We start from the raw sequence: 24,367 nt of genomic DNA, 5'->3' as shown, positions 1-24,367 counted from the left end.
GCCATGAACTGTCCCCCCAGTGCCAGGACTTGGGTTCCCCCCCTGCTTGACCTGCCTCCCCCAATAAAAGTGAGCCTTGTCTTGCCCCCCCCATAACACTGAGCTTGCTCCTTTCCTATGCCATGGACTGTCCCCCCAGTGCCAGGACTTGGGGTCCCTTCTGCCTGATTTGCTCCCCCCCCCCCATAACAGTGCTCCCTTGTCTTGCTCATTGTCCTGCTATGGACTGCCCTCCCCAGTGTCAGTACTGGGGGGTCCCCCGTCCTGATCTGCCCCCCCATAACACGGATCCCCTGGCATCCCTCTGGGGAGCTGCAGTAATCCGATCCGCGGCTTCCCTCCTCCCGACATTTCGGATGGAGTTTTCTAACTTTCCATCCCTCCGAGAAGTAGGGAGTCCTATCCCGGCGCGGAGTGTGACGGAATGGCCGGTGTGGACCGTGTGGACGGAATGGACCGTATGGCCGGTGTGGGGATGTCCCTCCCGGTGACACATGCAGCTCATATACTCACACGTTTCCTTCCAAAGTTTTCTCCTCTCCGCTCCTCTTCTCCTCTCTCACTTTGGCATGTTCCTCTCCTCCTCCAGTCCTCCTCTCCTCCTCCAGTCCTCCTCTCCTCCTCCCTCACTCCAAGTTGTACAGATGTTGCTCCTCTGTGGGTCACCTACAGCCAATAGGGTGGGTGGCAGAGTCACTCGGCTCCCTGAAGGATCTCCTCCATCCCTCCTCACAAATGAAGGAGACGGGAGGGAGTGGCAGAAGTTGGAGAAGACAGAGAAGAGAGTGGGAAGAAGAAGGAGGAGGAGGAGGGGTGTCGGTCCCCCGTGGCCGGCCCGGTAATGGGTGTCAGTGAATGGAGCCGGGTCTGCTCTGGTGAACATGCACAGCGGAGGGAGACACACACGTGTGGCGCCACCCCTCTCCTCCCGGGCATTCCAGCTCCCACTTAGCGCTCAACCACGGAGCGGACCCGCCCACCGCAGCGAGGCGGGGAGGGACGGAGCAGGAAGGAGGGAAAAGCCCGGAGAGGGGGGCACTGGCGGCATACTGGAAGTCTGTGTGAGAAGTGACAACGGCGCGGCTTCACCTCGTACTTCTCACACCAAGAACACCTCAGTGCCGCCCTCATGCACTTTGTATTAGACCCAGTGCTGTCCCTCCGCAATACTACAGAATGATTCGATGTGTAAAGATACTTTGTTATATGTGAGCTTTACTGCAACTTAGTATTTATTTCTGGTACTTATATAGCGATGTCCATGTATGCAGCACTGTACATATATATTGTACATTCACATCGGTCCCTAACCCCCAAGGGGCGTAGAATCCAAGGTCCCTAACCCCTCGGGGGGCGTACAATCCAAGGTCCCTAACCCTCAAGGGGCATACAATCCAATGTCCCTAACCCTCAAGGGGCGTTCAAGGTCCCTAACCCCTCGGGGGGCGTACAATCCAATGTCCCTAACCCTCAAGGGGCGTACAATCCAATGTCCCTAACTCTCGAGGGGCGTACAATCCAAGGTCCCTAACCCTCAAGGGGCGTACAATCCAAGGTCCCTAACCCTCAAGGGGCGTACAATCCAAGGTCCCTAACCCTCAAGGGGCGTACAATCCAAGGTCCCTAACCCTCAAGGGGCGTTCAAGGTCCCTAACCCCTCGGGGGGCGTACAATCCAAGGTCCCTAACCCTCAAGGGGCGTTCAAGGTCCCTAAACCTCAAGGGGCGTACAATCCACGGTCCCTAACTCTCAAGGGGCATACAATCCAATGTCCCTAACCCTCAAGGGGCGTTCAAGGTCCCTAACCCCTCGGGGGGCGTACAATCCAATGTCCCTAACCCTCAAGGGGCGTACAATCCAATGTCCCTAACTCTCGAGGGGCGTACAATCCAAGGTCCCTAACCCTCAAGGGGCGTACAATCCAAGGTCCCTAACTCTCAAGGGGCGTACAATCCAAGGTGCCTAACCCTCAAGGGGCGTTCAAGGTCCCTAACCCTCAAGGGGCATACAGTCCAATGTCCCTAACCCTCGGTGGGCGTACAATCCAATGTCCCTAACCCTCGAAGGGCGTACAATCCAATGTCCCTAACCCTCGAAGGACGTACAATCCAAGGTCCCTAACCATCAAGAGGCGTACAATCTAAGATTCCTAACCCTCAAGGGGCGTACAGTCCAAGGTCCCTAACCCTCAAGGGGCGTACAGTCCAAGGTCCCTAACCCTCAAGGGGCGTACAATCCAAGGTCCCTAACCCTCAAGGGGCGTACAATCCAAGGTCCCTAACCCTCAAGGGGCGTACAATCCAAGGTCCCTAACCCTCAAGGGGCGTACAATCCAAGGTCCCTAACTCACATTCACATACTAGGGACAATTTAGACAGGAGCCAATTCCCCTACCAGCATGTCTTTGCAGTGTAGGAGGAAACCGGAGTACCTGGAGAAAACCCACGCAGGCACAGGGAGAACATGCAAACTCCAGGCAGGTGGTGCCGTGGCTGGGATTTGAACCAGCAACCCTAGTACTGCCAGGTGGAAGTGCTAACCATTTAGCCACTGTGCTACCCACTCACTTGTCTCACTTGTTAATAAAGTTGTACAAAATGCCAGCCTGTAAAGAAAGGGTTAAAGTAATATGAAAGGCACATTTTTTATAAATCAAATGCTTGAACTCTGCAAGGTTTTCCCGCCTTCGTGTGCAGGTTATTTTTTTGCTATTAGGCACAGCGCTACATTAACTGGCAATTGCATGACCGTGCAACACTGTTAACAACTGAAATTTATTGCATTTGTGGTACTTGTCTGTTAATTCACTGGATTTATATATATATATATATATATATATATATATTTATTTATTTATTTTTTTTAATTTAAATATATAAAAAAATATATATATATATATTTATGTATATATATATACATATATATATATATATTTGATATATTTAAATAAAACATATAAAAAAAAAATATATATATATATATATAAATAAATTCAGTGAATTAACAGACAAGTACCGCATTTTTTCAACACAAATACAGATTTCTTTTGGTGCTCTTTGGCTGTTTCATTATAAAAAAGACCAAGAATAAAAAAAAAATACTTTTTTTACTTTCTAATGGACAATAAAGTGCAGCGCTAAGGTGAATAATGATAATAGAATCAAAATCTTATGCAGGAATAACTGAACAATATTTATAAAGTCCAATGTGGTGAGCTGAAAAAGGAGAACAGTCCAAAGAAATGTGTGAAGACTTTAGTAAATATGAGCACTAATCCAGCATCCCGATGTAAGATATGGAAAGATTGCTCACTCACCGGAAGCGCAATCTTAATGCGCATATAAAAATCCTCAGTAGGCCGGAGGTCCAATGCAGGTACTGCCTGGTACTAAGATGATCCTCAGGTGGTCCCTCAGTATGGGTGGTGGGTAACGGAATTATTGGTCTGGTCTTAGGACTTGCTTTAGGCCTGGGCAGGTCACCTGGAATCCTGGGCTGAGGTGTGGAAGCTCAGTGAAAGGCAATAAAGATATAGGTGCTCACAGTGTAGAATTCCCAAAGGATTTATTAATAATGTATTCAAATGCAAGCATATATGAATAAAATGAATAATTGAACGCACAAGCTGACTGTGAGTAGCATGAATAGCTGAATACACTGACCAGTGTGAACCATAAGGTGGCCGCCCGACCTCCTGATAAGGCGGCGTGACGTCAAGGCGTCAAGGGCTCCTCTTAGACGCATTTCGTGTAAAGACACGTCTGCTGTAGGGGTGATGCTTTTTTACTTTCTGCTACAACACCTTACTAACCATTAAGTATCCGCTACCCCTCTGCCAATCCCTCCACTGGCTTCCACTCGCCCAACGAATAAAATTTGAAAATATTAACAACGTACAAAGCCATCCACAACTCTGCCTCGGCTTCATCACCAACCTGGTCTCGAAATATCAACCAAACTGCTCTCTTCTATCCTCCCAAGACCTTCTGCTCTCTAGTTCCTGTGTCACCTCCTCCCATGCTTGCCTCCAGGACTTCTCCCGAGCTTCTCCCATCCTATGGAACTCCCTACCCCAATCTGTCCGACTATTTCCTAATATTTCCACCTTTAGACGATCCCTGAAAACCTTTCTCTTTAAAGAATCCTATCCTACTTCTACCTATTGAACCACCTTTTATTTCCTCCATCAGCTCCTCCCCCCACAGCTATTACCTTTTGTATCACTCAACCCTTCCTCCTAGATTGTAAGCTCTAAGGCAGGGCCCTCTGTTTCCTCTTCAAATTCTATTATAACTGTAATGTCTACCTTCATTTTGTAAAGCGCTGCTTTTTGTTGGCGCCATATAAATATAATAATAATAATAACATATATCCAGTAAAAAAAATAAAAAAAATCAAATTTCTTCATAAATTCAGACCAAAATGTATTCTGCTACAAAAAAAAAGTTCCAATGAGTGTATATTAATTGGTTTGCGTGAAAGTTATAGGGCCAGTTCACACCACAAAAACACACTCTGGATGCGTTTCAGATGCTTACAGTTCACACCACACTCTCTTCTGGTGCGTTTTTTATGCATTTTTGCTGTGTTCCAGTGCAAAATGTTCTACTTTTCTACTTTTTTTTCGGCACCTGGAGCTGACTGCATTGGGCTATTGGAATACATGGAAAACACTGTGCATGCATTTTTAATGCAGAAAAAAAATGCACTGGACTGCATATGATGTGAACCAGCCCAGAGCGTCTACAAACTATGGTATATATACTGGAATTTTTTTATTTTTTTGTTTAAATACTAGTTATGGCAGCGATCAGTGACATACAGGTGAAACTCGAAAAATTAGAATATGGTGCAAAAGTTGATTTATTTCAGTGCAGCAACTTAAAAGGTGAAACTAATATATGAGACTCATTCCATGCAAAGCAAGATAGTTCAAGCCGTGATTTGTCATCATTGTGATGATTATGGCTTACAGCTCATGAAAACCCCAAATCCACAATCTCAGAAAATGAGAATATTCCATGCAATCAATAAAACAAGGATTGTACATAGAACAATATCGGACCTCTGAAAAGTAGAAGCTGCATATGTACTCAGTACTTGGTTTGGGCCCCTTTTGCAGCAATTACTGCCTCAATGCGGCGTGGCATGGAAGCTATCAGCCTGTGGCACTGCTGAGGTGTTATGGAAGACCAGGATGCTTCAATAGCGGCCTTCAGCTCTTCTGCATTGTTCGGTCTCATGTCTCTCATCTTTCTCTTGGCAATGCCCCATAGATTCTCTATGGGGTTCAGGTCAGGCGAGTTTGCTGGCCAAACAAGCACAGTAATCCCACAGTCATTGAACCAGGTTTTGGTGCTTTTGGCAGTGTGGGCGGTGCCAAGTCCTGCTGGAAAATGAAGTCAGCATTCCCATAAAGCTCGTCTGTGGAAGGAAGCATGAAGTGCTCCAAAATCTCCTGGTAGACGGCTGCGTTGACCCTGGACTTAATGAAGCACAGTGGGCCAACACCAGCAGATGACATGGCTCCCCAAATCAACACAGACTGTGGAAACTTCACACTGGACTTCAAGCATCTTGCAGTGTGTGCCTCTCCATTCTTCCTCCATACTCGGGGTCCTTGGGCCTCTCCATTCTTCCTCCATACTCGGGGTCCTTGTGCCTCTCCATTCTTCCTCCATACTCTGGGTCCTTGTGCCTCTCCATTCTTCCTCCATACTCTGGGTCCTTGGGCCTCTCCATTCTTCCTCCATACTCGGGGTCCTTGTGCCTCTCCATTCTTCCTCCATACTCGGGGTCCTTGGGCCTCTCCATTCTTCCTCCATACTCGGGGTCCTTGTGCCTCTCCATTCTTCCTCCATACTCTGGGTCCTTGTGCCTCTCCATTCTTCCTCCATACTCTGGGTCCTTGGGCCTCTCCATTCTTCCTCCATACTCGGGGTCCTTGTGCCTCTCCATTCTTCCTCCATACTCGGGGTCCTTGGGCCTCTCCATTCTTCCTCCATACTCGGGGTCCTTGGGCCTCTCCATTCTTCCTCCATACTCTGGGTCCTTGGGCCTCTCCATTCTTCCTCCATACTCTGGGTCCTTGGTTTCCAAATGAGATGCAAAAGTTGCTCTCATCAGAAAAGAGGACTTTGGACCACTGAGCAACAGACCAGGTCTGTTTTTCTTTGGCCCAGGTAAGACGCTTCTGACGTTGTTTGTTGTTCAGGAGCGGCTTGACAAGAGGAATATGACATTTGAAGCCCATGTCCAGGATCCGTCTGTGTGTGGTGATTCTTGATGCACTGACTCCAGCCTCAGTCCACTCCTTGTGAAAGTCCCCAACACTTTTGAATGGCCTTTTCCTGAATCCTCTCCAGGTTGCGGTCATCCCTGCTGCTTGTGCACCTTTTTCTTCCACACTTTTCCCTTCCACATAACTTTCTATTAATGTGCTTTGATACAGCACTTTGGGAACATCCAACTTCTTCTGCAATTATCTTTTGAGGCTTTCCCTCCTTATGGAGGGTGTCAATGATGGTGTCAGGTAAGCAGTCTTTCCCATGATTGTGATTCCTACTGAACCAGACTGAGAGACCATTTAAAGGCTCAGGAACCCTTTGCAGGTGTTATGGCTTAATTAGCTGATTAGAGTGGGACACTTTGAGCCGAGAATATTCCACCTTTTCACAAAATTCTCATTTTCTGAGATTGTGGATTTGGGGTTTTCATGAGCTGTAAGCCATAATCATCACAATGATGACAAATCACGGCTTGAACTATCTTGCTTTGCATGTAATGAGTCTATCTCATATATTAGTTTCACCTTTCAAGTTGCTGCACTGAAATAAATGAACTTTTGCACCATATTCTAATTTTTTGAGTTTCACCTGTGTAGTGGGCAGGCATTCTGGCGCTGGATGGGAACTGACTTTGACATCTCCAGGGACACTAATACCATGATCTAATAATATACACTGTCACTGTACTAATGACACTGGCTAAGAAGGGGTTAATACTTAGGGGCAATCAAAGGGTGTGCCTAACAATGTTTACTGTGCGTACTGTTATTTTTTGTTTACAAATGTTTTTATTGAGAGGCAGACTACAAAAACTGAACATCATTATGATGTAGAATGCACAGTAAGAAAAAGGCACATAAGTAATTTACAGTAAAATAATAACAATCAGAAAAAATAAAGATGAAGTACATGAAAGAGGTAGGCAGCAATATAGGCAGAACAACCGCAGGACTAACAAATAATCCACGTAGTATTTTAAGGAATGTGCTGGTTTTTACTCCCTGCTTCGCAGGGAGAAAAAATAGGCACATCGCTGCTGTCTATAACCACATGCCATCCTGAGGATTTACCCCCCTTCCTGAGCAGACCATTTTTTGTGTTACGACGCTGCGCTACTTTAACTGACAATTGTGCGGTCATGCAATGCTGCACCCTTTCTTCCCATTAATTAAGCTTTCTTTCGGTGGTATTTGATCGCCTGTGCATTTTTTATTTTTCGCGCTATAAAAAAAAAAGACCAACAATTTTGAGAAAATAACAATATTTTTGACTTTTTGTTAATAAATATGTCCATTAAAAAATTTTAAAAAATCAAATGTTGTCATAAATTTACTCCAAAATGTATTCTGCTACATGTCTTTGCTAAAAAAAAATCCCAATACGTGTAAATGAATTGGTTTGTGTGAAAGTTATAGCGTTTACAAATGGCGGTATATATATATTGGAATTTTTTTGATCCATTTTTACTAGTAATGGTGGTGATCAGCGACTTATAGCGGGATTGCGGCTGACAATCTGACAATCTGGGGGGAACTGACATGCCCAGTGACACCAATAAAAAAAAAAGCACTGGCACTGTACTAATGGCACTGGGCAGGAAGGGGTTAACATGAAGGGCGATCAAAGGGTTAACTGTGTGCTGGGATTTTTTTACTGGGGGGGTGTGTGTGTGATTTACTGTAACAACCATCAACAGCAATGTTCCCGAGCTGACAGGGAGGACTGTTACTACACAAAACAGTCCTCCTCCCCATCGGAGATCCTTGGAAATCACCGGTCGCCAGCGAGTAATTACACAGGTCTGCGACTAAAAAGCTGTTTGATTATTTTCATCTAATTTCCATATATTTTGGTGTGCTGAAAACAAATAAAATATTGAAAAAACTGCTAGACGTCATGATTTGCCACAAAATGCAAAATTGTCTTCAAATTTATCAAATTTTTTTAAATTTTTGGTATGTTTTTTATATTATGGGTTTTTAACCAAATTTAAAGTCCACATTACTATTAATTAATTCACACAAGTGCATTTAAGATATAAAATGCCAAAAAAACCTTAAAGGGGTTGTCCGAGTTATGTGGAAAAAAATCTAGCACTGTAAATCTGATGGTCAGCAATATATACATAAGCTAAGCAAGTTTTAGGGAAAAAAAATTCTATTTCCTAATTTCCCTAGTTCTCTTCTGGCCCTTTGTTGTTATTTGCAGGTAAACAATCTCTGCCCCTCCCCCCCTGCAAAGGGGGTGAATACAAGTGCTGCTCTGAGTGACATGTCTGACTACTGGGATACTCAGCATCATGCTGTATGTGGAAGCCTCAGCCCTGAGTCTGTGCTTCTAATGGTAGAAGGGGTTCATCTTTCTTGAAGAATCCAGTGGGTGGGATACCAAATATCCTTGTTTTCTGTGTCTATGGGACAGTCGAGACCGACAAAATCACTGGACCAAGAAGAGTTGGCAGCCGGGGGTGCTAACAGTTGGTGAAAAAAATGTCCTCCGAGAAACTTTGGTACCTTCCCATAAAGTTCTTCTACCACCTCTCCACATAACATTGGGATTGATGAAGCAATTCGTAAAATCACTTCCAAGAGATGGAGAATGCTTCAAATACTTGGTCACCAAGTTTCCAGGCCTGTTGGAGGTAAAATTGAAGGAAGGTGTTCGTCGGACCAGACATTAGAAGGCTTATAGTTGATGAAGAGTTTGTCAATACCATGACGGATCCTCACAAAGAAGGGTGGATTCAATACCATGACGGATCCTCACAAAGAAGGGTGGATTCAATACCATGACGGATCCTCACAAAGAAGGGTGGATTGCATGTAAAGAAGTCGTACAGAAATTTTTAGGCAATAACAAAGATCCTCACTACAAAAAGATCGTCGGACGAATGCTGAAAGCATTTCAAGCTTTAGGTTGCCTGATGAGTTTGAAAGTGCATTTCCTCCAGTCCCACCTTGACTACTTTCCTGAAAATTTGGGAGCTGTGAGTGAGGAACAAGGTGAACGATTCCACCAAGACATTAAAGCGATGGAAAGGAGATACCAGGGAAAATGGAGCATTACAATGATGGCAGACTACTGTTGGATGCTTCAGAGAGACATTCCAGATGCTACTCACAAGTGTAAATGCACCAAGAGGAGCCTCGCAGGGAAGAAGAATCGAGTTTAGTGTGTGTAGGTGAGCTCATTTCAGTTCAAAAAAGGATTTTCATGAAAAAATTGTAATAAAACTTTAGTTTTATAAGTCTATTTACATTTATTTTGAGGTATTGCCTTATTTCACATAGATACCTAAATTGTCAGGAAACGTGATGTCTATGACAAAATGGAGGTCATTTTCGGATTCAGCCCACCAAAAAACATAAAGATTACGTGGAATAACCAAAACAGCTCTTGAAAAACATTTTTTTGCAGACCTGTGTTATCGGCCGAGGCCCGGTGATTGATAGCTGCGGCTGTGAATGGCGTCTTGTGCGTGCCCCTTACCCAGAAATGCAAAGTCACATATATATACAAGATTTGCGCACTGCTGCCACCCTGTAGCAGTATTTCTGCTATAGGGCAGTCGGCAAGCAGTTAGAGAGCTCTGTGTTGTTTACACAGGGCTCTCTAATGTCATTCACTGATCTGATCAGCAGGTTCCACCCATAAATGATTGGCCGGGTATCCGCTGATCAGCATGTGCTGTAGGATGCCCTCTGCAGATGCAGTGCATTTTGAACGAGGTTTGGGGAACACACACAGAACGCACATTTCCCACGCCATGTTCTGGGGTGAAAGAGTCTGCTCTGCTCACACCGGGAGCTTTGGGCTGCCTTTCCCAGTGCAGTGCCAATGCATAGTCATAGGCAAGCGACAAAAAAACAACCTATAACAGAATACCCCCTTCTTCTGCTAAAATCAAATCAACTGTAGTATGAGGCTGCCTGCTAAAGTGCGCCATACACCCTCCTCCTGTTAGATTCAGTATGGCACAAGGAGATTGGTATATGAAAACAAATAGCTTGTGCACTTTTTTGTGTACTAGGAAAGCCCAAGTAGTGAACAAGCCCATTGAGAATAATTGGATTCTTGCTATCTCTTAAAGTGTTACTAAACCCACAACAGTAAAATCAGTCTGTAGATGCAGTAAACAGAGGCGGACTGACAGCTCATTGCACCCCCGGGCAGTAGGGGATCATAGGGCCCCTGTGTCCTTGCCCAAACTCAAAAAAGCCTATGAAAAAGGTACCAGGGGCATCTCTTGGGGCCCCCTACTGACCCTGGGCCCTCGGGCAGTGCCCGAGTTTCCAAATGGTCAGTCTGCCCCTGGCAGTAAAGCGTGCTTGTTATACTCACTGGAGAACCTAAGGGGTTAATCCTCTGCATTGTGTAAAAAGGGTGTTTGATCCTTTATTCTCTCTCCCGCCTCTTGTTGAAATGACCATCTGATGCAGACTGAACCCGTGGTCACATGGGCATACTCAGTTTGGTGTGTATTGCTAGAGAGTTTTTTTTTTCTTGGAAGAGTGCATGTGGTCAGCACAGGGCCAATCAGCACTGTCACATCCTCCTAGAGCAGATGGAAAACTCCTCCTACAAGCTTTAGCCAGTGCTCTGCTGAAGTCACAAGACGGCTCTATCTGCTGATAAGAAAATGTATTTAGAAGTTTATATTTATTATAATAATTGCATTTCCATGTTCTGTGTACTGTGGGAGACCAGATAGACTGAATGCAGGGTCCTGGGTTAAGTAACACTTTAACCACTTGACCTCCTGAGGATTTACCCCCCTTAATGACCACGCCTCTTTTTGCTACTCGTCGCTGCACTAATTCACCTGATAATTGCGCGGTCATGCAATGCTGCACCCAAACGAAATTTACGGCCTTTTTTGCACACAAATAGAGCTTTCTTTCGGTGGTATTTGATCACCTGTGCGCTTTTTATTTTTCAGGCTATGAACAAAAAAAGGCCAAATATTTTGAAGAAAAACAATATTTTTTACTTTCAGCTATAAAAAATATATAGTAAACTCAAAGTTGGTTATAAATTTAGGCCAAAATATATTCTGCTCCATGTTTTTGGTAAAAAAATCCCAATAAGTGTATATTGATTGCTTTGTGTGGAAGTTATAGCGTCTACAATCTATGGTATAGATACTGCAATTTACGCCATTTTTCTGCTATACAGCGCTGTGCTAGTTTAACAGACAATTGCGCGGTCATGCAATACGGTACATAAATGAAATTTACATCCTTTTTTTCCCACAAATTGAGCTTTCTTTCGGTGGCATTTGATCGCCTGTGCGGTTTTTATTTTTTGCGCTATAAAAAAAAAGGCTGACAATTTTGAGGAAAAAAACAATATTTTGGACTTTTTGCTATAAAACATGTCCAGTAAAAACAAAATGTAAAAATCAAATTTAGTCATAAATTTCTGCCAAAATGCATTCTGCGACATGTCTTTGCTAAAAAAAAACCCAATACGTGTAAATTAATTGGTTTACGTGAAAGTTATAGCGTTTACAAATGGCGGGAAAGATACTGGGATTTTTAGGTTTTTTTTAATACTAATAATGGCGGCGATCAGCGACTTATGGCGGTGATTAGCAAATTATGGCAGCACTGTTGGACTGCGGCGGACATTCTGACATTGGGGGGTACTGACTTGGGGTCACTGACATCCCCAGTGACACCAATGCAGTGATCAGTGCAAAAACAAAACCACTGACACTGTACTAATGGCACTGGGGAGGAAGGGGTTAAGTTTATTTTTCAGGGAAGGGTTATCTGTGTGAGGGGAGTGTTTTACTAGGGGGCAGGGCTGTGTACTGCAGGGAACACCACTGATCGAGAGAGAGAAACTCTTCTGTCCCGATCAGCGTGTCCTGGAGCTGTCAGGGAACTGACAGAAAGCACAGCTACTGCAGCTGTGCTCTCTGTCAGCGATTACCACCAATACATAGCCGGTAACGACTGGCTGTGACCCGGCGACTGACATCCGCGGCTGTGATCGGCGGGACAGGTAGGGCGGCAGCGCGCCCCGCGCGCCTACCTGTTTACAAAACACACGTTTTAAAACATGGTTTTGCCCAGCCGTGCCGCCCTGCCGCCGTATTTATACAGTGGTTGGGCGGCATGTGGTTAATACGATGCTCAGGTGTTTATAGTGGCTTCCAGTATTACAATGTATACACAATTTCCTTCAGCCCTCCTTATTGGTTACAATGTATCACATAAACTCAGCTCAATGGCAAACAGTGGAGAGAGTTCCATTATAAGTTGCTTTTTGACACTTGCTATCTAGATATACTCCTTGAGAAATGGTAGAAGAAGGTAGCAATTCTCAAAAGGCTTCCATACTGTGGCTGTCAGAATACTCACACAGCGACTGCTTCTTTCAGCTAACACTTTTCCATCGTTTCTGTGGTAAACATCAATTGAAGACTTTTTTCAAGACAGGTGATGCCGACAGGGGCACCTAGGGCTAGAATTTCAGCCAATTCTCTGGGTGACCCTGTCAGCACCACCTGGCTCAAAAAAGTTGCTTTTTCAATCAGCTTTTAATGAAGGAGCTGGGAGGAAAATTGTGAGCTGAACAGTGTCTGCATCCAATCAGCTGTGGGTGCCAGCTGTCAGAATACAATGGCAGGGGAGATTCCTCTATCAGAACTGTTTTGCATGGTTGGGGGGGGGGGCGGGGGATCTGTTAGATTTCTGCGATATTTCGAACGAACTACCCTGGGTTCAGTTCTAGCAGCACTTTGAAGATGTTTGGATGCCAAGCTCAAACCCCATTGAAATAAATGGGTGCCAAACCTGACAAATTAAAAATGCCCATTTTATGGGCTAATAGACAAAGGGGGGACAAAGGACTAATAGACAAAAAGCATGGGGTATGGACACCACCCTGGAGAACATGCACCAATGCAAAAATATATATATTTTTTTAAATGCCATTTGGCCAGGAGCAGTGATTTCTTAAAGCACTGACATTTACTAAGTGTTTTAAATTGCTGGCAAATGACATTTCCCTGATGGCTTCTTTTTGTCATGGCAAATGACCATATCTGGGCAGTGATGTCACTGCTCTCCCTGTCCCTTTGCTTACATGGCTGGAAATTCCCAGCCATGTAAGTCAATGTGACAGTGACATCAACAGTTGCTAGGAACATGGTGGGTGCCAGTACCTGCTGCTTCCTTAGGAACCATTGACACCTGGAAGGTGTCATATATGGAAAGGGTAGAAATGCCACTTCTATACATAATGCTCAGTTCCCTCCTAACAGGATGCTGAATGGGATAAAGTGCAGGCATTTGTCCAAACTGTTGGCTCATCCCCAGCTTAAAGTGATTCTAATGCTTCATTTATTTTTTTATTAAAATGACAAACACGTCATACTTACTTGCTCTGTGTAATGATTTTGCACAGAACAGCCCCGATCTTCCTCTTCCTGGGTCCTCCACCAGCACTCCTGGCTCCTCCTCTTCATCCAGTGCCCCCATAGGAAGTGGCTTCCTATGGGGGCACTCATGCGGGCTCACTCCTAAGTCCCACTGCCTGCGTCCATAGACTCAGGCAGTGGTGCACAGCCCTGCCCCCCACTCCTTTGTCACAGAGTTTGATTGACAGCAGCGGGAGCTATTGGATGTGCCCTGTGAGGAGGGGCAGAGCTGAGAGAACCGCTGATCTCATGGACAGTGCTGGATCACGATGGGGCTCAGGTAAGTATAAGGGGGGTCTGGGGGGGGATGCCAGTCAAAGAAGGTTTTTTACATTAAGGTGAAAAAATCTTAAAGCGGAGTTCCTCCCCTCCCTCCTCCGCTGGCACATTTGGCACCTTTGGAGGAGGGGGGAGTGGGTACCTGGTAGTGGGTACCTGGTTTTAACAGCGAACTGAGCTGGAAGTTCGGCCCCCTCCTTCCCCCCACAGCCTTCTGGGGCATTTCACAAGCCCCAGAGGACTGTGGCCCATTCACAAAATGCAGCGCAATTCACGCATGCACAATAGGAAGACAGCTGTGAAGCCTCAAGGCTTCACTGCCGGTTTCCCTTAGTCAAGTTGGTGGCGCCAGCACCCGACAGCAAATTGAAGAATCGGCTTGGGGTGAGGACACCGCTGGATCCCTCTACAGGTGTCCTAATATTAAAAGTCAACAGCTACAGTATTTGTAGCTGCTGACTTTTAATTTTTGGGAGGGGGGGCCGGAACGCCTCTTTAAGGCTTTACAACCACTTTAAGAATGTGCTATAATAGATTTTCCATTGTTGCATAGAGGAAGAAATCTGCCTTAGGTCATTTCACACAACTGCAGGAGATATGCACTAAAAAGAGTACAGAATGCAGAACTTTTTTCACAGTACTACAGTCAGGTCCATAAATATTGGGACATCGACACAATTCTAACATTTTTGGCTCTATACACCACCACAATGGATTTGAAATGAAACAAACAAGATGTGCTTTAACTGCAGACTGTCAGCTTTAATTTGAGGGTATTTACAGCCAAATCAGGTGAACGGTGTAGGAATTACAACAGTTTCCATATGTGCCTCCCACTTTTTAAGGGACCAAAAGTAATGGGACAATTGGCTTCTCAGCTGTTCCATGGCCAGGTGTGTGTTATTCCCTCATTATCCCAATTACAATGAGCAGATAAAAGGTCCAGAGTTCATTTCAAGTGTGCTATTTGCATTTGGAATCTGTTGCTGTCAACTCTCAAGATGAGATCCAAAGAGCTGTCACTATCAGTGAAGCCATCATTAGGCTGAAACAACAAAACAAACCCATCAGAGAGATAGCAAAAACATTAGGCGTGGCCAAAACAACTGTTTGGAACATTCTTAAAAAGAAGGAATGCACCGGTGAGCTCAGCAACACCAAAAGACCCGGAAGACCACGGAAAACAACTGTGGTGGATGAGCGAAGAATTCTTTCCCTGGTGCAGAAAACACCCTTCACAACAGTTGGCCAGATCAAGAACACTCTCCAGGAGGTAGGTGTATGTGTGTCAAAGTCACCAATCAAGAGAAGACTTCACCAGAGTGAATACAGAGGGTTCACCACAAGATGGAAACCATTGGTGAGCCTCAAAAACAGGAAGGCCAGATTAGAGTTTGCCAAACGACATGTAAAAAAGCCTTCACAGTTCTGGAACAACATCCTATGGACAGATGAGACCGACATCAACTTGTACCAGAGTGATGGGAAGAGAAGAGTATGGAGAAGGAACTGCTCATGATCCTAAGCATACCACCTCATCAGTGATCATGGTGGTGGTAGTGTCATGGCGTGGGCATGTATGGCTGCCAATGGAACTGCTTCTCTTGTATTTATTGATGATGTGACTGCTGACAGAAGCAGCCGGATGAATTGTGAAGTGTTTCGGGAATATTATCTGCTCATATTCAGCCAAATGCTTCACAACTCATTGGACGCTTCACAGTGCAGATGGACAATGACCCAAAGCAGACTGCAAAAGCAACCAAAGAGTTTTTTAAGGGAAACAAGTGGAATGTTATGCAATGGCCAAGTCAATCACCTGACCTGAATACGATTGAGCATGCATTTCACTTGCTGAAGACAAAACTGAAGGGAAAATGCCCCAAGAACAAGCAGGAACTGAAGACAGTTGCAGTAGAGGCCTGGCAGAGCATCACCAGGGATGAAACCCAGCATCTGGTGATGTCTATGCGTTCCACACTTCAGGCTGTAATTGACTGCAAAGGATTTGTAACCAAGTATTAAAAAGTGAAAGTTTGATTTATGATTATTATTCTGTCCCATTACTTTTGGTCCCTTAACAAGTGGGAGGCACCTATGCAAACTGTTGTCATTCCTACACCGTTCACCTGATTTGGATGTTAATACCCTCAAATGAAAGCTGACAGTCTGCAGTTAAAGCACATCTTGTTCGTTTCATTTCCAATCCATTGTGGTGGTGTATAGAGCCAAAAATGTTAAAATTGTGTCCATGTCCCAATATTTATGGACCTGACTGTATGTTCCATCACAGTACACGCCATCCCAGCACAGCTGCGGTGAATAGAACTCAATGAAACATCACTCAAAAATGTAAACAGAGCAAAAAAGATTACAGTGCAACATGCAGTTTTAGTGCAGCGGCAATGCTCATGACACAGTGCACACCAGTGGCTGCATTTGTAACACTTTGCTGTCATGTACAAGCCAATATTATGAAACTCATTTGAAAAAAGAGTATATCACATACAACATAGGATTCTTTGGGGGTTTTTTCCTGAATATTGCATCTGTTTCAGTGGTGGCTCTTTTTAATAGCCGACTTTCTACGGAGCCACTGCATTGTGCGCAACGGCGGTCTTCACTACCATAGCTGAGAGATGATCATCAGACGCTTCTGGTTGCAATCAATGCCTGGTCCCCTTCTGTGCACTGTGGTTCCATCTGCTGGCCCCTATGTCAGTACAGGATACAGCAGTAACCAAGGGGCTGACGAATGGAACCACAGCACACAGCTGGAGACCAGCCTGCCCATATGTCTGGAAGCGTGTGAAATGCAGAAGATTTTCAACTGCTGGAGCTCTTTAAGATGGTGAAGATGATCAAAACAGGCAGACTGGTTATTATTAAAGTGGCATTAAATGATATCCATATGGTCTAAAAACCATCCATACACATCTACTACTTAATGGTCCTGTACAGGGCTGAGGATAAGGGGGTACCACCAGTCCTCCTGTATGGGGCCCAGGTCAGCAGGGGGGCCCAGGAAGCCAGGTGAATTGGGTATGGGCAGGGAGGGTAATCAGTACGATGTGGGCAGTTACTGGAACTGATCCCCTGAATTGCTCTTTCTGCCACAGTTGAAAGCTGGCTTCTTCTCCTCCTTCTCCTTCTGGCTTTCAGCTGCTGCAGGGACAGGGATCGTTTACAGTAATTTCCCCCCACCACACTCATCACCCTCCCTGTACACCATACATTTCCCCTTGCTGTCCTGTGTGCCCCCACTCTCACAGTGCTACTGGCTTCCCTCCTTCCCACCGGCAGCTGGAAGCACACAATAAGATCCTACAGGATGGAGAGTGTGGAAGGGTCCAGTAAACGTGTCACGTTTTGCAGCCCCTTCCTTTCCTAAATGAACACAATGAGTGATCCGTAGCAATCACTCACTGTGTTCATTCATAACTGAAGCCTAGTAAACTTTGGTTTCTTCGGGGGCCCTGCCAGGTTGGCTGAATGGGGCTCCGTGGTTTCTAACAGCAGCTCTGGTCCTGTAAGGTATTTTTCATGAATTTGTGTTTTTCAGTCTCAATGTAACATCCTCTGTAAGCTCTTTAGCTTCCCCTTTTCCTCCTCATTTCTATTAGTTTGGAACAGGGGCGGACTGACCATTTGGAAACTCAGGCACTGCCCGAGGGCCCAGGGTCAGTAGAGGGTCCCATGAGATGCCCCCGGTACCTTTTTCATAGGCTTTTTTGAGTTTGGGCAAGGACACAGGGCCCCCATAATCCCCTATTGCCCGGGGGCCCCATGAGTTGTCAGTCCGCCCCTGGTTTGGAACAAGCAGTGTACGGTAGTTGTGGTCATGTACACTGCTCTATACACACCACAAATTTCATAGTCCATAGTCCCTAGTTCATCTCAGAAGTGAACAAGAGAGAGTGGCTACATTCCTACATATAGTAGAACCCAGGGGCGGACTGACAACTCATGGGGCCCCCGGGCAATAGGGGATCATGGGGCCCCTGTGTCTGTGCCCAAACTCAAAAAAGCCTATGAAAAAGGTACCAGGGGCATCTCATGGGGCCCCCTACTGACCCCGGGCCCTCGGGCAGTGCCCGAGTTTCCAAATGGTCAGTCCGCCCCTGATAGAACCATGAAGAATGAAAGTCACCACCCTCTAACAGGAAGTCAGATCACAGCAGCAAAAGAAAAGGAAATGGAGATTTGGAGGAGGCTGAAAGTTCTTTTTTGAGTTATGAATGAAAACTTGAATAGAATTAATTTTTTTTAAACCAGGGTTTAGTATCATTTTCATTATTATTTTAACAGAATGTCCTTTTAATAACTGTTTAGGGTCGATGCCTACTGGAAAGCATGTGTTCCGGGGTTGACAGTCCTTTCATTTAAAATGTGCACAGAAAGCGCCCTTGACCATGGTCCAGTGTGAACCAACACATAAAGCAGAACTAGTCAGTGATAATCACCTCTGCTTCAGCGATGCAAAACCAGTGAGCTCCCTTATCTATGCTAATATCTTCACCCAGTCTTCTTCTATGCTTTGCATTTTGGTCATCTTTCTTGATCAGCCAATGGGGGGGGTGAATTAATTCTGGTAACATGCTGACAATGTACTCTGAAGTGTTTATTTGAACTAGTTCCTGCCCGGTCTATAGACAAATGTTGGCCGGGAGGCACATTCACTGTTCTGCGTGGACGTCATATGACGTCCTCCTGGAACTGGACACAGCTGATGACTGATCAGTGTACCAGCCGCTGCCGGTACCATGTGATCTGCTGTGACCAGTCACAGCAGATCACATGATAATTGTGCACAACGGATGGCTTTATTCATGCCATCCATTGTGTACTATTGTGTTAATCTCTGTGATTGGTCACAGTGATCATATGGTACAGACAGGGCCAATCACAGCACATATGTACCATGTACCATGTGATTAGCTGTGGCCAGACACAGCTAACCACAATAGTAAACATTAAATGAATCAATTTAATTCAGTAAAAACACTTGCGCAAAAAAAAAAAACTGATCTCTTCCCCAGAGTAGTACAATGTTACTATGGTAACATTCATTCACACACTCACAGCGTGTTTAAAAAAAATTTTATAAAAAAAAAATGCAATAGAAAAGTAAAAAAAAACTGAAAAAATGTTGCAATTTTTTTTTACTTTTACATACTGTCACCAGTCAGTGTCCCTGATCACCGCCACACCAGTCATATGATGACACTGTACTGCACTGGTGACAGTATGTAAAAAAAAATGTGAAACAAACAATTTTTTTTTTATTTCTTCATTTTCCAAAAACTTTTGATAAAAAAATGACAACTTCAAAAAACTCAAAAGTAAATTAAATAACTCAAGCGCTTACTATGGTGAATAAAAACACAAAAATCCTAAATCAGTGACGTATAAATACTGTAGCCGCTAGTGCACACAACCCATGTCTCAGTGGGGCAAATCATACAGTAGTATTATAAAGTGAACAAAAAATGCTGTGCTAAATGAAAAATTGCACAATTCCTATACATCAAAAGCAAAGTGAAAAATTAAAAACTATATATATAAAAATATATATAAAAAACAAAGACCACACCAAAAATTAAAAAACATATAAGTATGAATCAACCAAAAGTCATTAAAAAACTCAAGTCCAATCAATAAAGTGTTCTTCTATGAACCCTCCTTTGGATAACGAAAAGTATGTGCAGCTGTCACAAATTCCCGTGCAAAAACATCCTCCACCATATATCTGCTCACCTCATGCAGTGTGACCTCACATTATACAATGTTACGGTCGAACTGCACTTTTGGTCCCATATGGACTCAGAAGATCAGCTGGCTGAATGAAGACTCCAAAGTCAGCTCCCTCCTGATTAATGACTTGGTGTCAGCCATATTCCTCATTAAAAAGAACTCAACATAGTGCTTTATCCTTTTCAACTTTTATTCATCAATTAAACATAAGAAATGCACTCACATTCAGTAGGTGTATAATGCACCAGGTATGATGGACATCCGGTGATGTACTGATTAGGTGTATAATGCACCAGGTATGATGGACATCCAGTGATGTACTGATTAGGTGTATAATGCACCAGGTATGATGCCATCTTGTGCCTAATCAGTACATCACTGGCAAATCCCTTGTTGGCAATCACAGAGGTCAGGGGTTTCCTGGAGTTGGCCCCCAGGTTCGCACACATCTCAGGAGGGATTTTGGCCCACTCCTCTTGGCAGATCCTCTCCAAGTCATTAAGGTTTGGTGGCTGATGTTTGGCAACTCAAACGTTCAGCTCCCTCCACAGATTTTCCATCGGATGAAGGTCTGGAGACTGGCTAGGCCACTCCGGGACCTTAATGTGCTTCTTCTTGAGCCGCTCCTTTGTTGCCTTGGCCGTGTGTTTTGGGTCATTGTCATGCCGGAACACCCATCTACGACCCATTTTCAATGCCCTGGCTGAGGGAAGAAGGTTCTCACCCAAGATTTGGTGGTACATTGCCTCGTCCATCATCCCTTTGATGCGGTGCAGTTGTCCTGTACCCTTAGCAGAAAAACACCCCCAAAGCAGAATGTTTCCACCAGCATGTTTCACAGTTCTTGGGGTCATAGGCAGCATTCCTCCTCCTCCAAACAGCGAGTTGAGTTGATGCCAAAGAGCTGGATTTTGGTCTTATCTGACCACAACACTTTCAACCAGTCCTCCTCGGCATCATTCAGATGTTCAGTGGCAGACTTCAGACGGGCCTGGACATGTGCTTTCTTGAGCAGAGGGACCTTGCGGCACTGCAGGATTTCAGTCCTTGTCGGCGTTGTGTGTTACCAATTGTTTTCTTGGTGACTGTGGTCCCAGCTGCCTGGAGATCATTGACAAGATCCTCCCGTGTAGTTCTTGGATGATTCCTCACTGTTCTCATGATCATTGACACCCCACGAGGTGAGATCTTGCATGGTGCACCAGACCTAGGGAGACTGACACTTGTTTTGTGTTTCTTCCATTTGTGAATGATTGCACCAACTGTTGTCACCTTCTCACCAAGATGCTTGGCCATAGTTTGGTAGCCCAGTCCAGCCTTGTGTAGGTCTACCATCTTGTCCCTGACATCCTTGGACAGCTCTTTGGTCTTTGCCATGGTGGAGAGTTTGTAATCTGATTTTTTGATTGCTCCTGTGGACAGGTGTCTTTTATACAGGTAACATGAGATTAGCAGCACTCCCTTTAAGAGACTGCTTCTAATCTCAGCTTGTTACCTGTATGAAAGACACCTGGGAGCCAGAAATCCTGCTGAATGATAGGGGATCAAATCCTTATTTCCCTCATGAACATGCAAATCAGTCATCATTTGTTAGACGCATTTCTGCTGAATTTTGTATTGCTATTCTGTCTCTCAGTGTTACAATACACCGAACATTCGATTTTTAGACCGATCATTTCTTTGTGAGGGGCAAACATTCAAATTCAGCAGGGGAGCAAATACTTATTTCCTTCACTGTATATGGTGGAGGATGTTTCTGCATGGGAATTTGTGACAGCTGCACATACCTTGGACTGTCTACTTTCCAAAAAGAGATTTGAGAGATATTTGTAATGTTCTGGCATTTTTGGGCCTCAAGAAATGAGACAGGCCATCAGTACATCAGGATTGATCAATTTTCAGATATGTATACCAAGTATGTGGACTCTATAACGTTCCTACAGAGTAAATAGCAAACACTGATTTGGGTTATTTTCACCAAAGACATGTAGTAGAATACAGTATGGACTAAATTTAAGAAGAAAGAATATTTATTTGCAAAATTTTATAACAATAAATGAGAAAAGTGTTGCATGACCACGCAATTGTCATTCAACGTACAACGGAGTTGAAAGCTGAAAATTGGCCTGGGCAGGAAAGGGGTTAAGGTTCCTGGTAATGAAGTGGTCAAACAAGTCTATGGAAATGTAGGGAAGGGGATTTTATTGCAGAAGCAAAATAGTATGTACCGTATTTTTCGCTCCATAAGACGCACTTTTTTCCCCCCAAAAAAGGGGGGGAAATGTCAGTGCGTCTTATGGAGCGAATATGGAGCGGCTGGTCCGGTATTTCCACCGCCGCCGTGTCAGAATACCGGGCCGGCTGCTCAACTCTGCAGCGGGACCTTACCTGTTCCTCTATCCAGCGGCGCGCTGTCTTCCCGGCTTCTGTAGTGTGCGTGACAGCCGGGTGCCAAGTGCGCATGCGCAAGAAGCGGTGCTCTTTGTGAATGGTAAGGCGGCACCTGGGACACATGACAGGTCCAAGGGGCTGCCAGACCAATCAGAAAGCGCAGCGCTTCTCGCTCATGCGCACTGGGCACCCGGCTGTCCGCCGAGCGCCGACATTACTGAAGCCAGGAAGACAGCGCGCCGCTGGATAGAGGAACAGGTAAGGTCAAAGAACAACTCCGCGGAAGTAAGAGCGGGTACCCGCCCCCCCCAAAGGTCAGCAGTCATCTCCTGTACTGTCCGCAGTCTCTGGTCATCTCCTGTACTGTGTCCGCAGTCTCTGGTCATCTCCTGTACTATGTCCGCAGTCTCTGGTCATCTCCTGTACTGTGTCCGCAGTCTCTGGTCATCTCCTGTACTATGTCCGCAGTCTATGGTCATCCCTGTACTGTGTCTGCAGTCTCTGGTCATCTCCTGTACTGTGTCTGCAGTCTTTGGTCATCTCCTGTACAATGTCCGCAGTCTCTGGTCATCTCCTGTACTGTGTCCGCAGTCTCTGGTCATCTCCTGTACTGTGTCTGCAGTCTCTGGTCATCTCCTGTACTGTGTCCGCAGTCTCTGGTCATCCCTGTACTGTCCGCAGTCTCTGGTCATCTCCTGTACTGTGTCCACAGTCTCTGGTCATCTCCTGTACTATGTCCGCAGTCTCTGGTCATCCCTGTACTGTGTCCGCAGTCTCTGGTCATCTCCTGTACTGTGTCCGCAGTCTCTGGTCATCTCTTGTACTGTCCGCAGTCTCTGGTCATCTCCTGTACTGTGTCCGCAGTCTCTGGTCATCTCCTGTACTGTGTCCGCAGTCTGTGGTCATCCCTGTACTATGTCCGCAGTCTCTGGTCATCCCTGTACTATGTCCGCAGTCTCTGGTCATCTCCTGTACTGTGTCCGCAGTCTCTGGTCATCTCCTGTACTATGTCCGCAGTCTCTGGTCATCTCCTGTACTATGTCCGCAGTCTCTGGTCATCCCTGTACTGTCCGCAGTCTCTGGTCATCTCCTGTACTATGTCCGCAGTCTCTGGTCATCTCTTGTACTGTCCGCAGTCTCTGGTCATCTCCTGTACTATGTCCGCAGTCTCTGGTCATCTCCTGTACTGTGTCCGCAGTCTCTGGGCATCTCCTGTACTAGGTCTGCAGTCTCTGGTCATTCCCTGTACTGTGTCCGCAGTCTCTGGTCATCTCCTGTACTGTGTCCGCAGTCTCTGGTCATCTCCTGTACTATGTCCGCAGTCTCTAGTCATCTCCTGTACTATGTCCGCAGTCTCTGGTCATTTCCTGTACTGTGTCCGCAGTCTCTGGTCATCTCCTGTACTGTGTCCGCAGTCTCTGGTCATCCCCTGTACTGTGTCCGCAGTCTCTGCTCATCTCATGTACTATGTCTGCAGTCTCCGGTCATCTCCTGTACTATGTCTGCAGTCTCTGGTCATCTCCTGTACTGTGTCCGCAGTCTCTGCTCATCTCATGTACTATGTCTGCAGTCTCCGGTCATCTCCTGTACTATGTCTGCAGTCTCTGGTCATCTCCTGTACTATGTCTGCAGTCTCCGGTCATCTCCTGTACTATGTCTGCAGTCTCTGGTCATCTCCTGTACTGTGTCTGCAGTCTCTGGTCATCTCCTGTACTGTGTCCGCAGTCTCTGGTCATCTCCTGTACTGTGTCCGCAGTCTCTGGTCATCTCCTGTACTGTGTCCGCAGTCTCTGGTCATCTCCTGTACCGTGTCCGCAGTCTCTGGTCATCTCCTGTACTATGTCCGCAGTCTCTGGTCATCTCCTTTACTATGTCTGCAGTCCATTGGTTCAGAATATTTTTTTTCCTGTTTTCTGCCTCTAAAACCTAGGTGCGTCTTATGGTCAGGTGCGTCTTATGGAGCGGAAAATACGGTACTTCTGCATTTTTTTGCTGGGCAAAGTTCCACTTTAAGTAACAAAATTGCTTTGAAAGAAGGAAAAAAGTAATGTGGGAAGTGCAGAAACCCCGCAACACCAAGAAATATTTCACTGGGCTGACCACTGTAAACTGAAATGTGTTAATCTCTCATTTTCATTGCTCTTTTCCCTACATTGGTGAAAAAGCCAAAATGTGTAAAAATATGTGTATCATTGTTTTTCTCTACTCATTAAAGCAATTGTTTTAC

At 45.2% G+C, this 24,367-nt stretch overlaps 1 protein-coding gene across 3 annotated transcripts in view; it reads right to left on the bottom strand.

The window, feature by feature from the left end:
• The window catches only part of GLI3 (GLI family zinc finger 3), a 487,507-nt gene extending 486,573 nt beyond the window's left edge, over positions 1-934 (bottom strand). For all 3 annotated transcript variants that reach the window (XM_089691206.1, XM_089691208.1, XM_089691207.1), the window contains exon 1: positions 514-934. The gene's annotated coding sequence lies outside the window, so the exon portion shown is untranslated. The remainder of the gene's footprint in view (positions 1-513) is intronic.
• Positions 935-24,367: the final 23,433 nt, after the last annotated feature.

Source organism: Staurois parvus, unplaced genomic scaffold (assembly GCF_062004578.1).
Source record: "Staurois parvus isolate SC_StPar_1 unplaced genomic scaffold, SC_StPar_1.0 ptg000554l, whole genome shotgun sequence".
NCBI lineage: Eukaryota > Metazoa > Chordata > Amphibia > Anura > Ranidae > Staurois > Staurois parvus.
Note: the sequence above shows the minus strand (reverse complement) of the source record. Positions and strands in the feature narration are given on the sequence as shown.